This window comes from Mauremys mutica, unplaced genomic scaffold (genome assembly GCF_020497125.1).
Source record: "Mauremys mutica isolate MM-2020 ecotype Southern unplaced genomic scaffold, ASM2049712v1 Super-Scaffold_100379, whole genome shotgun sequence".
NCBI lineage: Eukaryota > Metazoa > Chordata > Testudines > Geoemydidae > Mauremys > Mauremys mutica.
The window spans coordinates 66970-79042 of record NW_025423326.1 but is presented as its reverse complement, the minus strand read 5'-3'; the positions used below and the strand labels follow the sequence as shown (position 1 = coordinate 79042).

Here is a 12073-nt window from a genome sequence, read left to right as displayed (position 1 = left end):
ATGAATGCCGTGAGTGTCGGAAATGCTTCACTAGCAGCTCGGCCCTTTCTGTTCACCAGAGAATCCACACAGGGGAGAGGCCCTTTGAATGCCGTGAGTGTGGGAAACGCTTCACTAGCAGCTCAAACCTTTCTCAACATCAGAGAATCCACACAGGGGAGAGGCCCTTTGAATGCAGTGAGTGTGGGAAAAGCTTCACTAGCAGCTCAGACCTTTCTCAACATCAGAGAAACCACACAGGGGACAGGCCCTATGAATGCACTGAGTGCGGGAAAACCTTCAATCGCAGTTCGCACCTTATTAGGCATCAAACAATCCACGAGGAGAGAGCCCCTAGGAATGCCGTGAGTGTGGGAAATGCTTCACTAGCAGCTCAAACCTTAGATTTAATTTACCCTGGTTCCTCAACTGTTGCTACAGCTCTAGTACCCATCAATCCAAAGACTGAGAGAAATGGAGAGTTCCAACCATTGTCCTTTTAGTATCTTATTGTTCCTCTCTCTGTTTTTTGTGCTGGCCTTTCTATTCTATCATTTTCTGCCTTTGTTTAGTGGTAACAGTTGGTTTCCATCACTCACGTTTGTTTGTTTAAATCTCTATCCGTTGTTAAATAAATGTTTTGCTTGTTCGATAACTGTACTCAGGTGCTGTGTGAGATACAGTAGCAATGGCCCACAGTAAAACTAGTAACCTGGGATACTTGGGGAAGAGAGGATCTGGGATTTCACCAAGTATCTGGTGATCCGGGCTGGACCCCAGAGGGGGACACATTGAAGGAACTCAAGGGTTAAGGTGGCTGCTGTAGCTCAGAGGAGGGTCCTTGAGTTCCAGCAGGCTGGTGAGTTTGGTCACTAACATCCAGCTGCCAAATGCAAAACTCCCTCTTCCTTGTGGCAGGTGGCAACAAGGAGACTCACAGTCCAAAGCACCCTGAGAAGGGTCACAATGTGTCTCTATGTTGATCCACCTGTCAAATTCACACAGGGAAAGCTCCCGATAGCACAAAACTCTGCCCTATGAAATCATGGAACATGTGCTCTTTGCTCTGTGAAAGCATGTAAAGAATCCAAGCGCTGGAGGACAGGGTTTGGGTCCAGAGCGACCTAGACAAATTGGAGGATTGGGCCCAAAGAAATCTGAGGAGGTTCAACAAGGAGAAGTGCAGAGTCCTGCACTTAGGACCCAAGAATCCCAGGCACTGCCACAGACTGGGGACTGACTGAGTGAGGGGGGTTTGATAGCAGCCTTCAAGTACCTGAAAGAGCAGCAGTGTGGGCTTTCTCCTGGCCACTTTTGCTGGGCTGGGCAGGCGTCCTGGAGGCCTTTCTAGAAGAGAACTGGGAACGGAGTTAGAAAAACCAATGTGAAAACCAGAACCTCAGGTTTAGACTCATTTATTTATAATATTAAATCTTCAGTTCTAGTGTCACAGTCAATACAATTTCTTCAGCCTGATAGTTGCCCAAAGAGAAACTTAACTTCTCTCCAAAGGGAGTGGAGAGAAAGCACTTTTCAGAGTCCAAGAGAGACAAGGTGATGAGGGTAAGAGGACCAACCTCTGTTGGTGAAAGAGACAAGCTGTGGAGCTAACCCCACACACTTCTTCAGTTCTGTGTAGCCTGGAAGGTCGTCTCTTCCATAACCAGCAGTTAGAACATAAGAGCAGCCACACTGAGTCAGACCAGTTCATCTAGCCCACTCTCCCGAAAGTGGCCAATGCCCGGCGCCCCAGAGGACCCCTGGGACCAACATGGATACACCACTACCACAAACAAGGTTAAAAGTCAATGCACATGGAGAAGGATCTTGTGTTTCATTCCTTATGTCCTAGTCCCATCATGTGGCCATTTCCTTTTCTTCCTTTCTGTTAAAAGCTTTGGTGTTTTGCACAGAAACATTATTTCCCCAGGAGAGACCCAGGAGTGGGGGCTGCATTCCTGTGCCAAACAGTCACTGGAAGGGGGCAGACAAAGGTCTTTAGGACGAGGCGTCCGTCACTGTCAAAAGATCATCTTCCTCCTGCAGATCACTGGCAGCCTGAATTTGTTCCTTATCCTCCCAGAGTCTGGGGGCTGGAATCAGCACGACCCAGCCCCTCCGTATGTAGCAGGAACAAACACAAACCTGGTCTTTAAAACAAGCTGTCCCCTTCCTTCTCAGGGAAGAGTTTTCTGTGATTGAAGTTGAGCTTCAGTTCCCCTCTCCTAGGGGCAGGGCAGGTGTGGGGCCAGCTCCCAGTGAGATCTGTTTTCACCATTGCCCCCTTTCAGTCACTCTGGGATCCTAACTCTGCTCCCAGCTGTCAGGCAGCTTCCAGCCCATCCACCCTGCTCACTAACTCCATGGTCATGTGTCACCCCCTTTGCCAGCGCACAGAACCTGCAGGAAAGCTACTCCTGCCAGACGCATTGGTGGTATAGTGGTGTGCGTAGGTGTCTTCTAAGCAATTCATCTGGGTTTGATTCCCAGTCAATGCAATAATGGCTTTTCTCTTCTGTTGTTTCCTCATCTGGAAGTGGTTTAATTTCAGTCACATTGTGTTACAATCACATTATCTATAGAATGAATAGAATGAAGTCCAGCAGGTCATACAGGATGGAGGCACACAAGGGGCTGGAATGTATCATCTGAGAAAGACAGAACACTTGGAAACCTGCATCTCCCATCCCCTGGCCTTGCGTGTTATGATTCCAGCTGCGTGAGCTGTTTGTAGGATATTCCGGCATGATGGGGAAATGAAGTTTTGAGTCAGTTTTTGCTCCTGCAGATTCCTTTGCTGTTATAATTATAATGACATGAACAACAGGGAGGCAAAATAAACATAAACGCCAAATTGCAATACAGGTGGGGAAAGAGACGATCACGGTTAAGCCAAACACGTCAAAATAAAAATTAATACTAAAAAAGGGGAGAGGGGAAGAGATCAGGTATGTGGAGATCCCCTTGATATTTCAACGCACATTGTTAGAATCAAAGATCAGACTTGACACTGGAAAACTACCTGTCTCTCTGAACACCTGTGATGAGCAAGATTGAGTTGGGACACCTGTTCTGCTTCAATCATTTATTGTCTCTCTGTTCTCTCCTTCTTCTCCCCCCAATTCCTTGTCTCCAATGTCTCTGCCTCTCTCCTCTTGCTCCCTCTCCCCTGCTCTTTCCCAGGAACTCACACTGTACAGCATTTAGGACAAGCCAGAGCTCCCATGTTCTGCACATGAGCCTGTGTCAGAGGACGTGTGACCCCGGTCAGAACCAGTCACCAGATCAATATGACCCTTTATGGGCGACTTCTCTGCCTGCTCTGCAATTTACATCTCCCCTCTCCCCCCGCCCGCAAACAGGGTGGGGTACAGCTCTGACTGAGAGGCCTAACAGGAGAAATTTCAGCCCAAAGACAAATTCCTGTGAAATGTTGAGAAATGAAGAGCCCCCCAAATCCCCAGAACTCTAGTGTCACCCCCATGGCACCAGCACAGGGAACCCAGTGACATGGGGTTACAGAATACAACGGGGGAGGCAGCAGGGAGAGAGGTGACAGGGAATCTCTCTTTTTCTTTCTCTCGTCACTTTCTGTTCTTCTCTTTCCTTCCAGGAACTGCAGTCACAGCAGGGAGGGGTTTGTCTCCGTGTCTGTCACGGAGGTGGTGGAAGTGACGGATTCTGTGACTTCCTGCAACCTCCGTGACTTCTGCAGTGGCCACAGTGGCTGACTCCAGGGCCACTCAATCAACTGGCTCCAGGGACCGCCCAAGCAGCGGCCAATGCGGCTGGCCCTGGGGACCACTAGACCAGTGGTCCCGAGGGCAGCAGGAGCAGCCACAGCTTGGTGGCCTCTGGCAGCACTTCTGGGGTGGCCAGAGCAGCAGCTGGCCCCCTGGGGCTCCCCCCTGCCCCAGCAGCAGCTGGAGTGGCAGCGACTCTCAGGGCTTCTCCCCTGGTAGCTGGTGCTCATTATCCATCAAATAAATCAACACGCTTCCCCCTGCAAGTGGATTTAGCCCGGGACCCTCAGAGTCAGCAGCTGAGCTCTCACTGAGCCCCCACTGAGCTCTCTGGTCAGGTGTCCTAGTGCCGGGAGCCTCCGATGTAGATCCTAAAATAGCGTTTTTGCACCAGGGGGGCTGAAATTTTGGACCAGACATTGTAGCTCCTCTGTTATTTTACTGAATTGCTTCAAAACAGCAAGTGTAGAAAGTCTCCTAAGTGCCAGGCTCTCTGCCATGGAAACAGCTGCCCCTGCTCTGCAGGAGTCTCTGCGTTTCACCCAGCAACGTACACACCTGCTCCGCACTGAAGGAGGGGTCAGACAGTGACGGTAACGCAAATCTTCAGACTATTAACCCAGGTCCCTTTCTTTAACCCAGGACATGCCAGTCACCTGTTAGCTATGGTGTTATCTCCATCTTTAAATACCTCTCAGGACATTTAACAGAGGGAGTGAAACCCCCTCCCCCGAATGGCTCCCTGTTGAGGCGTTGTACCGAACCTGCCCCTGGAGACTGTCTGGTTTTATACTCTTAGAGCTTTTTCTCTTCAAACCCCTTATCCCAATCTATGGGCCAACCTCCGTATTTCAGAGTTTAGAATTTACTCTCATCACCCTCCTATGGCACTTTCCATGTGAATTGGGCAAAGCAAGTGGGGGAAGCTCCGTGGCTAACGAAAACCAACGCTCTGGGTGAGGCCTGAACTCACACCCACAGCTGTATTTCCCCCTGCATGAGCCACTATAGATGCTTCTTAGACAAACTTGGGCTGTCGGTGGTTACGTGTGTCTGTGCTTCACCACTTTGGCTGCTCTGTGAAAAGCTGATGGTTCAAACAGAAGCTGGTGGGTTTTTGTTTTGTTTTAAGCAATTAGAGTCTAGTACATTTTAACAGGCAGAAAATGTCCTATTCTGGTCTAGCCCCATTTGACTCCTTCTGTCCATCTTCTTCCTTCCCCCTCAGTGTCTTTCCTTCCCCATTGGGGACATGCAGAGATGAACCCCAGTCAGTCTGTGTCACAGAGAGTCTGTATCTCCTAAGGAATGTGGGTGAAGGATTCCAGCTGAATTAACACCGCTCACCTGGGTTAGAAACATTTGTTTCTTTGGAGCACATAGTGGGAAATGGGACATTAATTCAGACCCAGGAGGCAAGGCAAAGGCTTCATGATCTTGATCTCCATGAAGGGAGAGAGGATCCCCAGGAAGGAACAGAGCTTCCTTTAGACTCAAGCTGGGTCTCCTGGAAGTTGGAAAAGACCCTTGGTCACTGAGGATCTCATGGGATCGTGCTGCTCCAGAGGCTCCAGAGTCCTGGGTGCGGGGAGGGTGTCACTGCACAGTCTGAAATGGAAGGGAGGATCCTGGAAGGGAAGGGGAGGAACAGAAAATGGAGAGGAATGAAACAGAATAAACGCCTCTTCTCTCTCCCATCCCCAACCCAGCAAGAACTGTTATCAGTGGGGAAACTCCCCACGATGAATGGCAGAGACCACAGAGACATTTGCCTCATGCTGAGAAGTAAGGTGACCAAACACCAAGTGTGAAAAATCAGAGACTTTCCCCAGATGCATTGGTGGTATAGTGGTGAGCATAGTTACCTTCCAAGCAGTTGAACTGGGTTCAATTCCCAGCTAATGCAATGATGTAATGATTCCTCCACTGGGAATTGGTTTAATTTCAGTCATGTTTTATCAATGGAATGAGAGAATCAGTGTCCCAAATCCCAACAGGTCATTAAACACCCAGTGGAGGAAGAAAGGGGTGGGACTATATAATGAGCAGTTGGAGTCATCCTGGTGTTACAAGGCTTGGTTTAATTTTTTTAAAAAATTTCCTTTACTTCCCTCTCCCTTTTAGACTCAGACCCTTTAAGTTCAGAAGGGACCAGTGTGATCATCTTGTCTGACCTGCTGCACCTTGCAGGCCAAAAGACCCCACCCACCCACTCCTGTAATAGACCCGGGAGGGGAGGCAGCTCTGTGCACTGCCCCTGCCCCAGGCAGCACATGGAGGCCCTCTGCTCCCCTCCCCCCACAACGGGTGTGCAGAGATGTGCCAGCAGCACTAAGGTGGCTCCCTGCCCACTCTGCCTCCGTCCCTCCGTGCCACTCCCAGAAGTGGCTGGCATGTCCCAGCATCCCCTGGGGCGGGGGGAGTGTCACCACGTGCTGCCCCTGCCCCAAGCACCAACTCTGCAGCTCCCATTGGCCAGGAACTGTAGCCAATGGGAGCTCTGGGGGCAGCACCTGCAGACAGCAGCACATGGAGATCCCCTGGCCCCACTCATGTAGGAGCTGCTGCCAGAGGGTTGTGTGTACCGGTCACTTTGGGAGCTGCATCACCCCTCCTGCACCCCACCCCCACCCCCAGCGCAGCGCCCACACCCAAATTTCCTCCCAGTGCTTTGCTTGTCTTCCTTTCACCAGAACCATCCTTCTTCTCCTGGGCTGCAAGTAGCCACCCCTGGGAAGCCAAGAGGCAGGCACAGGATTCTGCCAGGTAAGTGTCCCCCAGCGCCGCGATGGACGGTGCGATGAAGGTAAGTCTTCCTGAGGCGCGATGGACTGCAACGCAGCGAACCACTGGCCAGCCGGTCCGGGCGAAGGGCATTCACTGGAGGTACAAGCTTGTGAGTGACTCCTGAGCACAGGGCCCCTTCCCCTTTTAAGGACCTGCTCCTCATGGCCTGCGACTGGAGATGACTTGGCTGCATTTGGTGGGTCACACTCTACCTTGGGCAGTGTCCATGCAGTGTCCATGCTCTGGGTGTGTGATCGCTGCCTAATGAAAGTCCCAGACACCTTGTCTATCTAGGAGCTCTTATGATCTTCCAGCTGTTCAACCAGCTCCTTCATCCCACAAGCATTCCAGGAGGGAGCGGGAGGGGGAGGGGGAAAGCCACTTCACAAGCATTCAGAGAGGGAGAGGAGACAAAAATGGGAATGGGGGAAGTATAACAGACCTATTGAGCATAGAAATCACTGCTGCTCGTACAACAGCAGGGACAGGCCACTAGGAGCTGGGAAAAGTTAAGTCATCATGTTTCTGCCCGGTTTCAAACCAGGGACCTTTTGCGTGTTAGGCAAACATGATAACCACTACACTACAGAAACTCTGTTGCAGGGCTTTGCCCTTCCCTTCATAAGAACAGAAGAATGGCCAGACTGGATCAGACCAAAGGTCCATCCAACCCCATATCCTATCTGCCAACAGTGGCCAATGCCAGGTGCCCCAGGGGGACTGAACCTAGCAGGTAATGATCAAGTGAGCTCTCTCCTGCCATCCATCCTCACCCTCTGACAAACAGAGGCTAGGGATACCATTCCTTACCCAGGCTGCCTAATAGCCATTAATGGACTTCACCTCCATGAATTTATCTGCAAAAATAATGAGGAGTACTTGTGGCACCTTAGAGACTAACAAACTTATTTGAGCATAAGCTTTCGTGGGCTAAAATCCACTTTATCAGATGCATACAGTGGAAAATACAGCAGGAAGATATATATATATACACAGAGAACATGAAAAAATGGGTGTTGCCATCCACACTATAATGAGAGTGAGCAGTTAAGGTGAGCTATTATCAGCAGGAGAAAAAAAACTTGTAGTGACAATCAGGATGGCCCATTTCCAACAGTTGACAAGAAGGTGTGAGTAACAGTAGGTGGACAAATAAACATGGGGAAATAGTTTTACTTTGTGTAATGACCCACCCACTCCCAGTCTTTATTCAAGCCTAATTTAATGGTGTCCAGTTTGCAAATTAATTCCAATTCAGCATCTCTCGTGGGAGTCTGTTGTTGAAGGTTTTTTGTTGTAATATTGCGACTTTTAGGTCTGTAATCGAGTGACCTGGGAGATTGAAGTGTTCTCTGGCTGTGTTTGAATGTTATAATTCTTGATGTCTGATTTGTGTCCATTTATTCTTTTATGTAGAGACTCTCTGGTTTGGCCAATGTACATGGCAGAGGGGCATTGTTGGCACATGATGGCATATATCACATTGGTAGATGTGCAGGTGAATGAGCCCCTGATGGCATGGCTGATGTGATTAGGTCCTATGATGGTGTCCCCTGAATAGATATGTGGACAGAGTTGGCAATGGGCTTTGTTGCAAAGATAAATTCCTGGGTTAGTGTTTTTGTTGTGTGGTTGCTGGTAAGTATTTGCTTCAGGTTGGGGGGCTGTCAGTAAGCAAGGACTGGCCTGTCTCCCAAGATCTGTGAGAGTGAGGGATTGTCCTTCAGGATGGGTTGTAGATCCTTGATGATGCACTGGAGAGGTTTTAGTTGGGGGCTGAAGGTGACGGCTAGTGGGGTTCTGTTACTTTCTTTGTTGGGCCTGTCCTGTAGTAGGTGACTTCTGGGTACTCTTCTGGCTCTGTCAATCTGCTTCTTCACTTCAGCAGGTGGGTACTGTAGTTGTAAGAACGCTTGATAGAGATCTTGTAGGTGTTTGTCTCTGTCTGAGGGGTTGGAGCAAATGCGGTTGTATCTTAGAGCTTGGCTGTAGACAATGGATTGTGTGATGTGGTCTGGGTGAAAGCTGGAGACATGTAGGTAAGTATAGTGGTCAGTATGTTTCTGGTATAGGGTGGTGTTTATGTGACCATCGCTTATTAGCACAGTAGTGTCCAGGAAGTGGATCTCTTGTGTGGACTGGTCCAGGCAGAGGTTGTAGGTGGGATGGAAATTGTTGAAATCATGGTGGAATTCCTCAAGGGTTTTCTTTTCCATGGGACCAGATGATGAAGATGTCATCAGTGTAGCACAAGTAGAGTAGGGGCATTAGGGGACGAGAGCTGAGGAAGCGTTGATCTAAGTCAGCCATAAAAATATTGCCTTACTGTGGGGCCATGCGGGTACCCATAGCAGTGCCGCTGACTTGAAGGTACACATTGTCCCCAAATGTGAAATAGTTATGGGTGAGGACAAAGTGACAAAGTTCAGCCTCCAGGTTTGCTGTGACATTATCGGGGATACTGTTCCTGACGGCTTGTAGTCCATCTTTGTGTGGAATGATGATGGAGCGTCTACATAGCCAGACAATCCTGCTGTCAGGGTGCCAATGCCTGAGATGATGGGGCATCCAGGATTTCCAGGTTTATGGATCTTGGGTAGCAGATAGAATAACCCTGGCTGGGGTTCTAGACTGTCTTATTGCCAAGGGACGGAGAAACTCGGCCAGCAGCAGGGGGTGCATAACACCGCCCTAGTGTGGGGGTGACAGCGCCTCCAAGATCCTGACACCCCTATTGGTTCCACTGCTGGTTGTTTTCCTTTTCCGGTGGGACTTTGGGCAAGTTGCTCCCCCCTCTAGGGATCTGTCCCCAGCAGACAAATGGGGATTTCGTACCTTCCCGCTATTGGAAAGTGCTGGGAGAATCCCCCAGCCAAAGCTGCTCTGACAGAGCTAAGCAGCACCTGACCATTCAAGGTCGGAGCGCACTGCCCAGGAGGAGGAGTGTTTGGCTCTGGGGTTTCACTTCAGCCCAGTCTAGAGAGAGGGGCCCAGCCATGGGGTTTGGCTCAAGAAGACCAAGTCTCCAATTTGTTAAGGGCGTTTTGAATTCCAGTCCTGTGCTCCAAAGTGCTTGGTGTCATTTGCACATTTTAGAAGCATGATCTCCACTCCATCTTCCAAATCATTCATGAAACTATTGAATAGCACCGGACCCCGAACTGATCCCTGCCGGACCCACTAGGTGCACCCTCTCCGTTGGGCAGCCAAACCTGGAGAAGGGCCCTTGGAGTCTGGGCTTTCAACCAGCTCTGCACCCACATGACAGTGAATGCATCTAGACCTCATTTCCCTGGTTTGCTTGTGAGAATGTCCTGCGGGACTGTGTCAAAAGCCTTAGTAACCTCAAGATAGATCCCATCTACTGTTTACCCACCTCCACTAGGCCCGGAACCCTGCCAAAGAAGGAAAGAGGCTGGGTTTGGGATGATTTGTTCTTGACAAATCCATGCTCACTTGTCCTAAGAACCAAATTATCCTGTAGGTGCTGCTGGCAAACTGAGTGTTTAAGAATGTATTGCAGTATCTCTCCAGCTGTGGAAGTGAGGCTAGCTAGTCTGTAAGTCCCAGGGGTCTCTTTGTTACCCTTTGAAAGATAGGTCCTGTCTTGTTCATGGATGGGAAGATGTTCTTTTTCAGGGATCTCAAACGAGAACTGGGGCACAACACCTGGTTTGTTAAGGCCACAAAAATGGAGGCAGGAACCTCTTCTCTCCTGCTGGCAAAGAACCCCAGGTACCGAAAAGACAGAGACTCACATCCCTGAATGGGCTTTAGAAAAGGCAGTGGTCAAAAAGTTTGGCCCCGACCATTTCTTTTTTCCACAGACTAGACATTTTAGCAAACTTTAGAATTCCTTGGTGCTAAACACCGTGAAACTCCCCTTTCTCCTTCACAGAGGGCTTTAACGCCCCTTATCTCACTCAGGCTCAGGACTGCCCAGAGTTCGAGAACTGACCCTGTTCCCATTGGGCAGATGGGGAGGAGCCTGAGGTATAGAGAAGGGAAGTGACCTGTCACCAGATGGATCAGACTGAACAGGTTTCAAACCTCCAGGAGGCTCTTACCTTCTAAACAGGGACAGCTGTTTTCTAGTAAAATCACTAAAAGGGAAGGAGAAAACTCAAAAGAGGTTCCTCCTGGCGCTCGCGTCCGTGAACCCGAATACTCTCTCAGTCCTCAGAGAGAGACCTGGAGAAGGAGACTCGCTGCAGCAAAGCCACAGGGGTCTCTGAGGTTTCCCTGGCCCCTCGCCCCTGACCTGCCTGGCTGATGTCAGCATCTCTCTGTGAGGTCACCACCTCCCCACCGCCTTGGACCAATAGGCTGAGGTCCTGCAAAAGGCCTTTGTGATGTCACTGCCACACCCCTCCCTTGCTGGTCGTATGTCCTGCCCCTGGCCAGGCACTTTAGAGGTTTGAGCTACTCCCTGTGGATCACCCCACTCAAGGAGCGTTCGTTCTAGGCAGCAAGCCGGCTAGACAGGGAAACATCAGATGCTGCTCCCAATGCTACACTCAGTTTTTCAGAAATGAGTCGACTTTATGGCCAGAAAAGACCATTAGAGCATCTAATCTGACCCCCTGCATATCACAGGCCTCCTGTATGACACAAGAGCTACTTTTGGGGGAAAACACATTTCAGAAAGGCATCTAGTCTTCATGAAATGACATCAGGAGATGGCGAATCCACCACTTTCCTTGGTAGCTTGTTCCTGTGGTGAATCATCCTCGCTGTTGAATATTTGTGCCTTAGTTGTAATATGAATTTGTCTCTTTTCACCTTCCAGCCATTGGGTCTTGTTAGGCCTTTCTCTGCTCGATTCAAGAGCCCTTTAATACCCAATCTTTTCTCTCCATTAAGGCACTTCAGCACTTCAATGAAGTCACCTTTCAATCTTCTTTTGATCAGCTAATCAGGTTGAGCTCTTTCAATAGCTCCCTAGAAGGCATTTTTCTCCAGCCCTCAGAACATGTCGTGGCTCTTTGCTGCCCCAGCTCCAATTTCACAAGATCTTTTTCAAAGGAGGACACCAAAACTGGAGGCTATTCCAGTATCAGTCTCACTGATGCCGTGTCACCTCCTGTGACATTATTGACAGAATCTGTAACCGTATAGATCACCGTTGCGACCGCTGTTCTATTTGTAGCCAATATTGTAGAAAGGTTGTAGCATAAAGGGTCTATGGAGAGGTTCTGATTGGCTGATTATAATTATGCTATTTCTAGATGTGTATCATTTTTATAGTTGACGTTATGAATTCCTGCTCATTTCCCCACTGGCTGGAGCATGGCTAGAGTGTGTCTGTGGTTAATGATGTTGCTATAGATTGTTCGTTTCCTGCCTTGGCAATTCAGACAGTCCCTTTTCCCAACATATCTCCAGCACATCATTAGTTCCAATAACAGGGGCAGCTTTTCTCTGGGGCACTGAGATTTTTTGGGGAGTTGGTGGCTCCTTTCTTTCCTCACCCTGGAGTAAACTCAGCTTTTTATTCCATCCTTGATGACTCATGGAATAACAGCAATAGCATGAAGAGGAGAGTTAATATCTCACTGCCAGGG

General features: G+C 49.4%; 2 non-coding genes across 2 annotated transcripts; one reads left to right on the top strand and one right to left on the bottom strand.

Moving 5' to 3' along the window:
- The first annotated feature begins 5556 nt into the window (after positions 1-5556).
- Positions 5557-5628, top strand: TRNAG-UCC. Its single transcript has one exon. It is a non-coding gene; the product is annotated as a tRNA-Gly (tRNA).
- A 1401-nt stretch (positions 5629-7029) lies between these two features.
- Positions 7030-7102, bottom strand: TRNAV-AAC. Its single transcript has one exon. It is a non-coding gene; the product is annotated as a tRNA-Val (tRNA).
- Positions 7103-12073: the final 4971 nt, after the last annotated feature.